The sequence below is a fragment of the Rhagoletis pomonella genome, unplaced genomic scaffold, assembly GCF_013731165.1.
Source record: "Rhagoletis pomonella isolate Grant_MI unplaced genomic scaffold, Rhpom_1.0 Rhpom_scaffold_01419, whole genome shotgun sequence".
NCBI lineage: Eukaryota > Metazoa > Arthropoda > Insecta > Diptera > Tephritidae > Rhagoletis > Rhagoletis pomonella.
Window position 1 is genome coordinate 7,390 of NW_023459973.1, and position 12,222 is coordinate 19,611.

At 33.4% G+C, this 12,222-nt stretch overlaps 1 long non-coding RNA gene across 1 annotated transcript; it reads left to right on the forward strand.

Moving 5' to 3' along the window:
• The first annotated feature begins 3,185 nt into the window (after positions 1-3,185).
• On the forward strand, positions 3,186-4,124 carry LOC118752355. The gene is made up of 3 exons (XR_004994668.1): positions 3,186-3,456; positions 3,514-3,670; positions 4,013-4,124. It is a non-coding gene; the product is annotated as an uncharacterized LOC118752355 (long non-coding RNA).
• Positions 4,125-12,222: the final 8,098 nt, after the last annotated feature.

Below are 12,222 nucleotides of genomic sequence, written 5' to 3' on the forward strand. Positions count from 1 at the left end.
ACCATAACTTCGGAATGGTTTCCCAATTTCCCCTTGATCCAATGCACCTTGTGGATTTGGGTGTAACCAAAAAACTTTTACAACTGATTATCAAGAGGGGGAATGTGTCAAGAATGACCGAAAAAATAAATTTCTTGTCTCGATTGGTTCCTTCAGAGTTTGGCCGTATTTGTAGAGACTTAGATGAATTGGGCAACTGTAAATCTACCGAATTGAGATAATTTCTCCTATATTCAGGAATATTTGTTTTAAAGGATTGCATAGAAGATGATTTGTACTACCATTTCCTACTTTTGCATGCAGGTATTAGATTGCTTTCCTGCGAAAAAAACTTTTAAAACTGAATCAAATATTGCCCAAGGGATTCTACAGGAATTCGTGAACTTGTTTGGAAGTATCCACGGAGAGAATTTGATAAGCTTCAACGTTCATGGCATATTGCATTTGTCCCAGTGTATGAATCAATTTGGACCTTTGGAGAATTTCTCAGCGTATAAATACCAGACTTACATGCAATACCTGAAGAAAATCATAAAAAAGCCAAACAAACTTTTGCAACAACTTTATTTCAGACTTCAAGAATCCTATAGTTCGGATGCTCCTTAAAAAAAGAATTTAAAAATTGGTTCTTTTGATGTTAACATAAAAAAGGATTCATTTTGTTACAGCGAAAAACGGGCCCTTTCAAAGCTCTATCGATGCAAAGTGTGTCTGGACGGGATGTGGTTCGTGGATATAACTTTCAGCAAATTGAAAATTATTTCCATGAACCACTGGAATCTGTTCCTGGGTTGGGAATACTTATAGCCCAAAGGCTAAATGATCAAGCAATAACAATTTTCAAAAGTGATATCGACTATAAATATTTCTGTATTCCGCATGAAAATAAATTTCTTTTAATACCAATACTTCACAATCTATTCCACGAGTTCTCAATTTAAAGTGGATAGAATAGTATTTAGTAGTAATTAGATAAAACAATGGTTCCAGTATTTATAAATATGTATATTAGACTGCATCACTCCCCATACAAACAAAAATCGGTACTATTTTTCCATTGGAATTATAAAATCTATTATATTTTAAGAAGTCCACCAAAATTATTCGAAAAAATATTAAGATTTAAGTGAGCTGGACCAATTTCAAAATACCTCCAAAAGTTTTTTATGAATAAAAATAGTTTCTTAAATGTTTTTTTTGAAAAAATCCCCTCAAATGACAAAACCGTTTAAGCTTAAAAAATTTGCATAAAAATATTAAAAAAGAATTTGAACGGAATCGTAATGATGAGATTTTTGATGCTGTTTTTTTAACTTTTTTCAAAGATTGGTATAATAAAAACTTGAATAACTGAGCCTAAACTGTTCTGATTAAGACTTAAGAGGTGTCAGTGGAAAGGTATTTTCTCACCCTTTTTATTTCTTTGCTAATAAACTTATTCAAAGGATGAAAGAGAAAGGTAGGATGAACGAACGTCATTCAAAGTTGAATTAAGCTGTGTTGGCATTTGAAAAAAAAAAAAATTGCGACACGAATGATATTTTTTTGGACAGAAATAAAAACAGTGTGAAAATACCTTTCTACCGAGATCCCATACGTCTAAATCAGAATAGTTTTGGCCCAGTTATTCAAGTTTTTCGTAAATTAATCTTTGAAAAAGTAAAAAAAAAAAACAGCATCAAAAATCTCATTCTTACGATTCCGTTGAAAAGATTTTAAAATATTTTTATGCAGATTTTTTACGCTTAATCTGTTTTGTCATCTGAGAAGACTTTTTTCAAAAAGTTCTTTACAAAACTATTTTTATTCATATAAAACTCCACTTTTGGAGGTATTTTCAAATCGGTCCAGCTCACTTAAATCTTATATTTTCCCAAATATTTTGGTGAACGTCTTAAAATATAATAAATTTTGTAATCCCGCCGGAAAAACCGCAACTTTTTTTTGGTGATGCAGTCTAATGTACATACATACAGTGAACCAAATAAAAACTAAACTAAACTAAACTAAAAAAAAAGCCAAAATTTGCTAAAATATCGCGTGATTTTTTTTTTTCACTGTACATACATATGTATATTTTATATTGAGAATTTTACTAATACATATTTTGAATTTCCAAGGAAAATGGAGCACGAAATATCATTCGAAGACGACGACGTGCTAGAAAGTAGTCAACCAGCGATGAGTACACCCAAAGGTAAATTATTTTAATTTATTCAAACTACATATTTAAATTAACATGTTTTTTTCCAGTGCAAACATTTTCTATTGCAAATAGAAAAGTTTTCCAAGTCGGTACAGCGTATAATATAAGACGCCAAGAAAACAGTGATAACAACAAAGGTATACATACATACAATTTATTGTTTTTTCCTTTTATAATTTTGGGTGCATTCGAAAACGTCAAAATACAAAGCATCAGCCTTTTTTGTTTCTTAACCTCAGCAGATTGTAATGCCAAATGTGCGCAACCACGGTTAGATGCTAATTTTCAATTAGGTTGCGCAAGTTAGACCTATTTTTCGAGTGCGTTTTCGAATGCACCCTTTATCTCTGTACTTAAATACGCTTTTAAATATGGACTTCTTTTAACTTCATTTTACTTTTCAGCAATAACAGATCTTCTGAACGCAATTTTAGAACCCAGAAAGCAATATTTAATATGCTAGATACTCTGGAGAAAGCGGTTAATGAAAACGTATTATTTTTATATACCTCCACTTCCACACAAAAAAATCATAAATTTTCTATAAAAATATGGTTCAGCCTATAATATAAACCATTTAAATATAAGTCTCAAACTTTGTAAAATTTTCAGCAAAACTTCAAACAATATATCCCATTAAATTTTAGAATAATGTGCTGATTTGTAATTGCAACCAAAATCCCTTTCTCCTTTTCTTCCATACAAAGTATGTTTTAAATTTTTCTACATTAAAGAAAACGGGATTTTGTAGCAACTTCAAACCAGCACATTATCGTACTAAAATTTAATGGGCTATAAAACTGCATTCCAAAACTTTTTTTTTTTACTGACAAAAAAGCTTTAAATTTTGCTGAAAATTTAACACACGTTTTTAATTTTATAAAAAGTTTGAAACTTATATTTAAATGGTTCATATTATAAACTGAACTACTTTTTTTATAAAAAGTTTATGATTTTTGTTACTTTGTAAAAAAAATCTATGTAAGAAAATTTTTCTAGTGGGTGTTTGTATGCATATTGTTATCTTTATACATTAGGTTCTCGATAGAGGTCCTATAATGGCACATCATCAGACGATTCGAGAGTGCAAAGTGGTCTTAACCAAAGTTCGGCATTCTGTCGGCCGTTTAACAGGAGAAGTTGAAAATCCTATTGAGTTAGAAATCGCAGCTACATTACCTATATGAACCATTGACGATGCATTCGACATTGAAGAGAAGTTAACGTCAAGAGAATATGCCGAAGCAATGGTAGACTTTATTGTTTTTTTTTGTAATTTTATAATTTTATAACATTCCAATTTGCAGAGAACGTATTTATTCAAGTTAAAAAGAGCGAACAGTTCGGTTGACGATGTGTTGCGGAAGATCTTGACGGATGAGCTATTAATTTTATTTAATTTTGATGGCAGAAAGAATAAGAAAGCGCTCACTAAGCTGAAGCTTGTCAACGAAATTTTATTCGGTAGTACAGAAAAATTTACTCAAGCGTTTCACCCAACAATTCAATCTTTCGGAGATAATTTCATTTAAAATATAGTTCGATCAAATTTCAATACTTCAAACTTTTTATTCAGAGGGTGTGCGCAACAATCTCAGCAAAAAAATTCGGAATAAAATATGTGAAACTTTGATGAAAATATTTAGAAATTTGATTAATTGTTGTGAACTTTGTGTAAGCTTTGAAACTTATTTACATGGTATCTGTTATGGATCGAACTATATCTTAAATGCAAGTTATTAAAAGTAAATAGATAAACATAAGTTCCAAACAATGTCATTTTGAATTCTGCGTAATTCTTTACAGGTGTGTTTCAATCTGAAGGACGACCCACCTATGAAAAAATCCTCCGCAAATGTGTCGAGCTGAGCCACAACAGGTGGCGACAGAAGAAATTGTTGGGAAATCGTTCAGTCACCAGCCAGTAAGTTCTCTTTATGGTTTAATTAAAATATTTTGTTATATTATTTAATTTTATTTTTCAGGGTAAATGAGGCATCTCTCTCAAACAATAGTCTACTGAATGATGTAAATTGACTGGAGTAATTCGTAACTCTTTTTAATTAAGTATCTATTAAGCACCTATTAAACGTTACATTATATACAGTAAATATACAGCTTTTGTCTAAATATTTTAAAAGCCACATTTTGACTTCCGTGTTTTGTTGTTTATCTAATGCTCATTAATTTTTTCAAAAAAGTCTGTATAACTTATTATCTAACAAAACCCATATAAATCCAAATTTCAATATTTATAAAAATTAAAAAGATTCAACAAACTTTATTAAAACTTCAAATTTTTTAATTAGAACTTATTAAAAAGATTTTGGGTATACAGTTTTATATCGCGTTATATTTTAGTATAATAAAGTGCAAGTGTGAAGTTGCTGAAAACATTCGTTGATTTACCGTAAATCAACGAACATTTTCAGCAACTTCACATTTGCACTTTATTATACAAAAAAAATGCAGTTTTAATAAAACTTTGTTGAACCTTTCTAATTTTTATAAAAAGTTTGAAATTTCGATTTACATGGGTTTTGTTACATAATAAGTTACACATACTTTTTAAAAAAATTAAAAAACATTAAATAAACAAAAAAACAGAAGTCAAAATGTCGCTTTTAAAATATTTAGACAAAAGGTGCAGTGTTGCCATTTTAGCCGTTTTCCGGCTAGATTTAGCCGGTTGCGATGGCAAACAGCCGGAGAAATTTCGATTTAGCCGGCAGCCGATTTGTTAGCCGCTTTGCAGAAAAAATTAGCCGTTTTTAGCCGATTTTGCTATTTGCCTTGTTTTCTTAAATTTCAAATATGTATATATGTTTCCATTTTTGACTAAGCGACCCAAAATCTGTTAGAAATGGCTACTAGCCTTATCGTGGAGAAAATTTTCATGTCAGGCAGGGTTGTATGAAATTGGGCCGATTTCGCTTATTTCTACACGGAACCACAAATTGTTACCTTCAGACAACTTTGAGCTGTTTTCAGGTCTTCTTAAACCCCCTACCTTTGTGAGCTGAACTGATAAAGCTACTGCAGAGCTGCGGCGATATGAAAATATTGAGGTATATTTTCATACGTACTTCGATATAATTAATTGGTGGGAGGTACACAAATGCGAAATGCCGCTGCTGCAAAAACTCAGTCGTAGAGTAATAGCCACTCCTTCAACTAGCGCATCGTCAGAAAGAGTGGGCTTGTTCGAGTTGCAATCACAACCGCATTGTTGCGCGAATTATTAAAGTATCGCGTTCTATGTGAATTTCTAGGAATGTAATATTAGTTGGGCAGTTGCAACAATGTTGCCATTTTTCATCAGTTCGGCAGTAATACCGCTTTTATTACTTGCCTCGAACAGGCCAGTTTTTTATTCTGCTGGAAATGTTATTTCTGACAAAAGATCCCACCTTTTGTCAAATGATGGTGCCCTTAATCAGTTGATATTTTTGCATTATAATATGCAGTTAGGAAACCAATAAAATTAACAAAAATTGTCTTTACAAATGATTTTTCTTTGATGCTTTCATTACAGCAGTTATGCCATGCAATTGCTATCGCACGTTATGTTTGGAAATAAATGAGTGCGAGTGTGTGCAGATGTGAAAAGAAAGCGAGTGACTTAAAATGTAATTTGAGTGTATCCATGCAGCTCTCTGCTATGTACACATATGTATTTTTATACCCGAGCGCACTTGTGCACAAGGGTATATTAATTTTGTTCACATAACGGTTGTTTGTAACAGCCAAAACGAATCGAGATAGATATAGATAAATGTATACATAAATGATCAGGATGAAAAAAGAAATCGATTAAGCCATTTTTAGACGAAAAATAAGAATATTATAAATTTTTTGAAAATGGGCGTAGCCACGCCCACTTATGGTTACATGTGAATATCTTGGTAACCGCTGCACCAATTTCTCCCAAAATTGGCACAGTTGTTGGCCTTGGTACAGCATACAAAACCGCCGAAAATTTTTAAAATCGGACGATAACCACGCCCACATCCCATATAACGGTAATTTAGAGAAATACAAATCTTCGATAAATCAGTAAATATTGAAGCTAATTTATTCAAAATTGATGCTTGCAACAAATCTTTACCAAGAAATACGTTTATGGTAAAATTTTGGAAAATGGGCGTGGTACCGCCCACTTATGATCACATATATGTATATCGGTAACCGTTCTACCAATTTGTACCAAACTCGGTATTTTTATTGTGCTTGCCACATACAAGAAAAACGTTGAAAATTATTGGAATGGGACTAAAATTACGGCCGCTTTTCATATAACGGTAAATTTCAGAAATGCTTGAAACCTCAATATTTCGAAATTGAAGGACGCTAATTTACTCAAAATTGATACACCCCGGCTTACCATCTAGCGGTAGCTTTCGAAAAGGTGCCAAACATATATTTAATACGTGCGCCGGGTATTTAACGTTCGGCTCCGCCCGAACTTAGACTTTCTTACTTGTTTTAAACAAACTTTTTTGCTGAGAACTTATTTAAATTCCAAAAACCGAATGCCAACTTGAATTAAAGAAACCAACACTGAAGTGAGTCAAAATGAAAATAAAAGAGCACAAATTTTTATGTAAAGCAAAACTCTCTGGGAATCCTACGAGACATCTGCCGGTCATATGACCGGTCATCCAAATGGGAGATCTGCAGTCTTTTGCATCATATTTTACATCAGAATTGAAGCGATTTCTGAAAAATCTGACCAGTTCTTTTGTGTAACTGTGATTTTGCATCCCTTGTCAACATATGGCCTCGGTTGATGTTAACTTAAGGTCGTTGTTTTACTGCCTTAAAATTGAAGGAAAATTTTTACAGCGTTTTTTATGTGTATTGGTTTCTATTTGAGTGTATTGAGAATCGGTCAGTCTGAAAAGGCCTTGTAGGGAAGACAATAGGTTTGTTCGTCGAAAATCCAGCGGGAATTATCACTCAAAATATCAGATAGTAAAAAAAAATGCTCCCAAATTTTCTCTCATGTAGAGAAACTTGCAATTTTCTGTACGCACGCAAATTTGCAAGTTTTTCTGCCAGCTAGTGTCCACGGTTGCATTTCAAACAAAAGAAATTTGTATAGAATTTTTAGAATTCTTTCAGAGGGGCAAAAAACGGGATCTACGTGTATATATCTTGTCAGTCCGCCTTTCTTCAACATACGATTCAATTTCTTTGTCGGGTTTACTATATCAACTCTGGTTGAGATTGCATTCCTTTCCTTGAGTACCTTTCAAATCATTGGAATTAACTAAATTAATTATATTAAATTAATCATATGTTTTTCCTAATTGCAAATTCTTGCTGGCAAAATTTTTTCCGGCTCGAATTTGTAACTTCTCTCCAAGAAATAGTCTTTTTACTCGTGATTTATTTAAATAAAACATGTGAGATTTAGTTGAAACATTTTAGCTGTTTTTAGTCGGTTTTATTTGCCAATTTAGCCGGTTCGTCCAAAAAGTTCTGGCAACACTGAAAAGGGGTATGTGATTAGTAATTAACAACACATTTCTAAGTAAATACGAAATCTATTTGTGATTACCTGTTTCCGAACTTTTGATTAACAGCCGATTCGTCGGCAGAGGAATGCTTCAAAAATTAGTCTGGCGGCATCATTCTAGCCGGTTTAAACGCAACCGAGACGTAACGTAATATATGAAAAGCAAGACGAAGACGACCGATAGAGTATAAAATCGTAATCAGAGATGTTGTCGTCTGCAGACGAATCGTTCGTGATACAGAATAAGGCTGTAAGAATTCCTAAATATATATAGAAATACAAAGCATCAGTCTATTTTAACTGCAATAAGCACATTAAGTCCGCAAGCGGAATATTTTAATCTTCTTTGCCTTAGAAATAAGAGACTTACGATTTGTATTTTACATTTAGGAATTAGCTCACGTAATTTAATGCAGACTCTTGGTAGTTACTCATTAAGGAGGGCTGTATTTGAGTTTATTATCCAATAAAATAAAATAATATGTATTAGATTTTTATTTTATTTAAAATGACATACATTTGTATAAATGTGATTGGTTGTATTACGTGGTATTAAAGAAATTTAATACTTCCATAAATTTGGAGTAATGGAGTGAAATAAAAAATTTATATAAAAATATTAACTGTTATTTGTTTTGTTATTTATGCGGTATCTGCACGAATAAGTATAACAGGTAAAAAATACATTTATAACAGGCTAATACTACGCAATATTTATGCGATGCCCGATATGTTAGTTATCACCAGGGAATGGATTTTTAGGACCTAAAAACCTATAAAAAAGGCAAAATAAAGTAACGAAATAGGCTGGAAAAGGCAAAATAAAATAGCGAAAAATGCAGGAAAAGGCACTAGGTATTGCAAAAAAAGGCAAAACAAAATAGCGAAATAGGCAGGAAAAGGTAAAAAAGGTATTGCAAAAAAAGCAAAATAAGGCACTAAAAAAAGACAGAAAATACGAAGAACAATCAAAAACTATATTTATTTTAAAAATGCTTATATTTCAAGTAAAAAGAGAAAAACTATGAACTAGTTTCATTATATGAAAAATTTGTACTTTGAATATTTGACTATTTTATCCTTTCCAGTTTCTAACTCATAAAACTTTAATCTGTATAGTTGTAGTAACATTGAACCATAAGATGCATTTTGAAGTTTTCTGGCAGCATTTTCATTCGATTTTCGCGAAGAAAAGCCTTGAATGTACTAAATGTGCGCTCGACGTAAGTTGATACAAGTGGAGCCCAATTTAAAAATGGAACGTTTGAAACGTTCATATTATCAGAAATAAGGGCGTTTTCCTCGCCCTTTACAATTTTATCCACACCCCTTATTGTCTTCAAGCCTACGTTAGCTGAGAAAACGGCTTTGAATATTTTCAACACCAATTTGGCAAGAGGTCCCTGTGCTTCTATAAGCCGCATGGGCATGTGTATATTTTTTAATTTAAAAAAAAATATTTTAAATGCTATAATCACTTTTTTAAAGGTAGAAAAGGCAAAAAAAGGCAAATATCTTAAAAAAGGCAATAAAAGGCAACTTCAAATGTGTATATATGGAATCAGGGAAAGCTAAATCGTGGACATTCTTAATCGAATATACTCTATCTCTTTAGCAGAAAAAAAGCTCTTAACAATAGCACGTTGAAATGAGACCACAATAGAATAACATAATAGTAAAATTCCATGCAACGAAAAAGGAAAGATGCTCACATGTACAGCAGAGTATCCGTGAGTTTTGTCCCACAGCCCTTCATGAAATGATGGAAAGTTTTTGAATTTCTCACGCATACTTTTTGTAGTACTATGGGCTATATAACTTACTAGCATACCCGGCGAACTTCGTCCCGCCCAAAATTTTTATATATTTTATTGAAACTTTTTGGTCCAACATTTTCACCAACAATTCACGTTTACGATTTTCATTGGCATATTTGTCTGCTAAGATTTGCCGCTTTAAATAACCTAAGGAAAGTGTTATATCCGTTCTTGAAATTCTCCAGTTGTGCGGCATTTCATAGCACGGTTGTTCGCAAAACGAAATAAATTGTTTCCTCTTCACTCCCTGGCGGCAACAATGACCCGGTTCTATAGTGAATGTCCTAGAAGCTTTACAGTATAGTAGGTGGCAATTTCAAAATGGGTGCGAATCATTGTTCTACAGAAATGCAATATATATATACTTATTTCAGACGAAATACCTTAAAAGTTTGAACGCATAATAATATTGGAAAATCACATCCATTGGGCCAATTGCAACCCTGGAGCGTTCGATATACTCAATGGTGCAACAGGTCGATTTAATCTGACCTTCACGGCCCCTTTTCTCACTTGGCTTTTTTTAGTAATAGCTCGACTTCAGCACCACTTCGCAGCACGTTTTTGCAATAGTATTGCATACATATTTAAAACATTAGCCACATCGGATCATAAATAAGATTTTAAGTAATAACTCAACTACAGCGCCAACTGTAGGATTAAATTGTGAAACTAAACCATCCGGAGACCCACTCAAATACACAAAAAGTTTCGTTAAAATCCGTACAACCATTTAGGAGGATTTCACTCACAAACACACCTACAGAAGAATAAAAAAATTAATTTAAAGATAGCTAAAGGTCGGTACGTTTGTAGGCCTCACACCCCTTTTAAAATAGGCCAAATTTTCACCATGAGTATGGGCTTGATTCCAACTATATACATATCTCCATACGAAGTTCCGGTACTGTACCATGAATACTTTCAGAGATATGCAGTATAAAAATTCGATTTATATGGGAGGTTCCACGCCCCCCTTTCCAACAGCTGCCCTCTTTCTTCATGAGTATGCGATTGATTTCGTATATCTCCATACCAAGTTCCAGAACTCTACCATGAACACTTCCAAAGATAGGCAGTATGAAAAATTCGGTTTGTATGGAAGATGCCACGCCCCCTTTTCCAATAGTTCCAATTTTTCTCCAAGAGTATGCGATTTATTTCGTACATCTCCATACAAAACCCTAGAACTCTACCAAAAAATTTCCAGAGATAAGCAGTATGAAAAAATCGGTTTGTATGGGAGATGTCACACCCCTTTTTACAATAGCTAAAATTTTACTCCAAGGGTATGCGATTGATTTCGTATATCTCCATACCAATTTCCAAAACTCTACCATGCACACTTTCAGAGATATGTAGCATGAGAAATTCGGTTTGTATGGGAAGTGCCACGCCCCCCTTTACATATAGATTTTTTTCAGCCTAAAACCATCCTTGGGACACGTGCGGCAGGTGGCAGTTTCAAAAAAATCGGTTCAGCCGCTTCGAGCCTTGCGAAAACTAACAAACGGCGTTCTAAACATATATTAGTTGAGATATATTATATATTATAATAATATTTTGACAGTATCCGTTGTTTCTAATTGGCGCAAAAAAATCTTGCCTAGTGACGAATTCGCCCCTTGATATGGTCGTTACTTAAAGCTATTTATATTCGAAATTGCATGAAAATTGGAAAACAGGAATCTATAAGCTTATCCAGGCAAAATGCTACCTACGTACCGGATTTTAAGCAAATCGGACCATAATTACGATTTCTTCGAATGGATCAGTCCCCGGTCCACTTCTCGGAAAAAATTGACCACATATCCTAATGTAAAAAGCTACCTACGTACCGGATTTTAAGCAAATCGGACCATAATTTCGATTTTTTGAATAGATCTGTCCCTGGACCACTTCCCGGAAAAAATGGGTCATATATGCTAAAAAGCTACTTACGTACTAAATTTTAAGCAAATCGGATATAATAAGATTTTTTCGAATAGACCGGTCCCTGGTCCACCTACCCGAAAAAAGTAAAATTTTTTAGCCTAAAACATGATGGTTACCAAAAGCTACTTGTATACAAAATTTCATGAAAATCGGACCAGCCATTCGCGAGATTACCTGTTACAAAAAAAAGGGACTTCTCTTTATATAATTAGTATACATATAGATAATTTTACAGATACTGTTCTTTCTGGGTAGCGCCTTCAAACGATTCAATAAGTGGGACTGTGTCATGATTGAGATAAATAGAGATTGCGCTAATCGCGGTACCGCTAATTCGCTCTTTGTGACTTTGACAGCATCAGCTGTGTGCGTGACGTCATCTTGGTGCAATTGTTGATTGTGAGCATACAACAAAATAACAATTTTAATATATGTGCGTTAATATTTCTGCGTGGTTTTAAACAATTACTGAGACATTACAAAGCAAAATGAAGTGTGCCGTGGCAAAGTGTAATAGTGAAATCAAAAGGAAAGCGTGCGATATAAGTTGAATTAAACACCAAATCGAGCTGTGTGTGCATGAAGCACTTCACTAGTGAAGATATTGAAAATAATATTTTTAGTGCTGGTATGAGGTAATGCACCAGTAGATAAGGTCGCCAGGCGCTAATTCCAGCGGCATCTTATCGCGCTGTTACGTACCTAATACAAGACAGTGGCCAAATTATTATGCATTTAAAAGT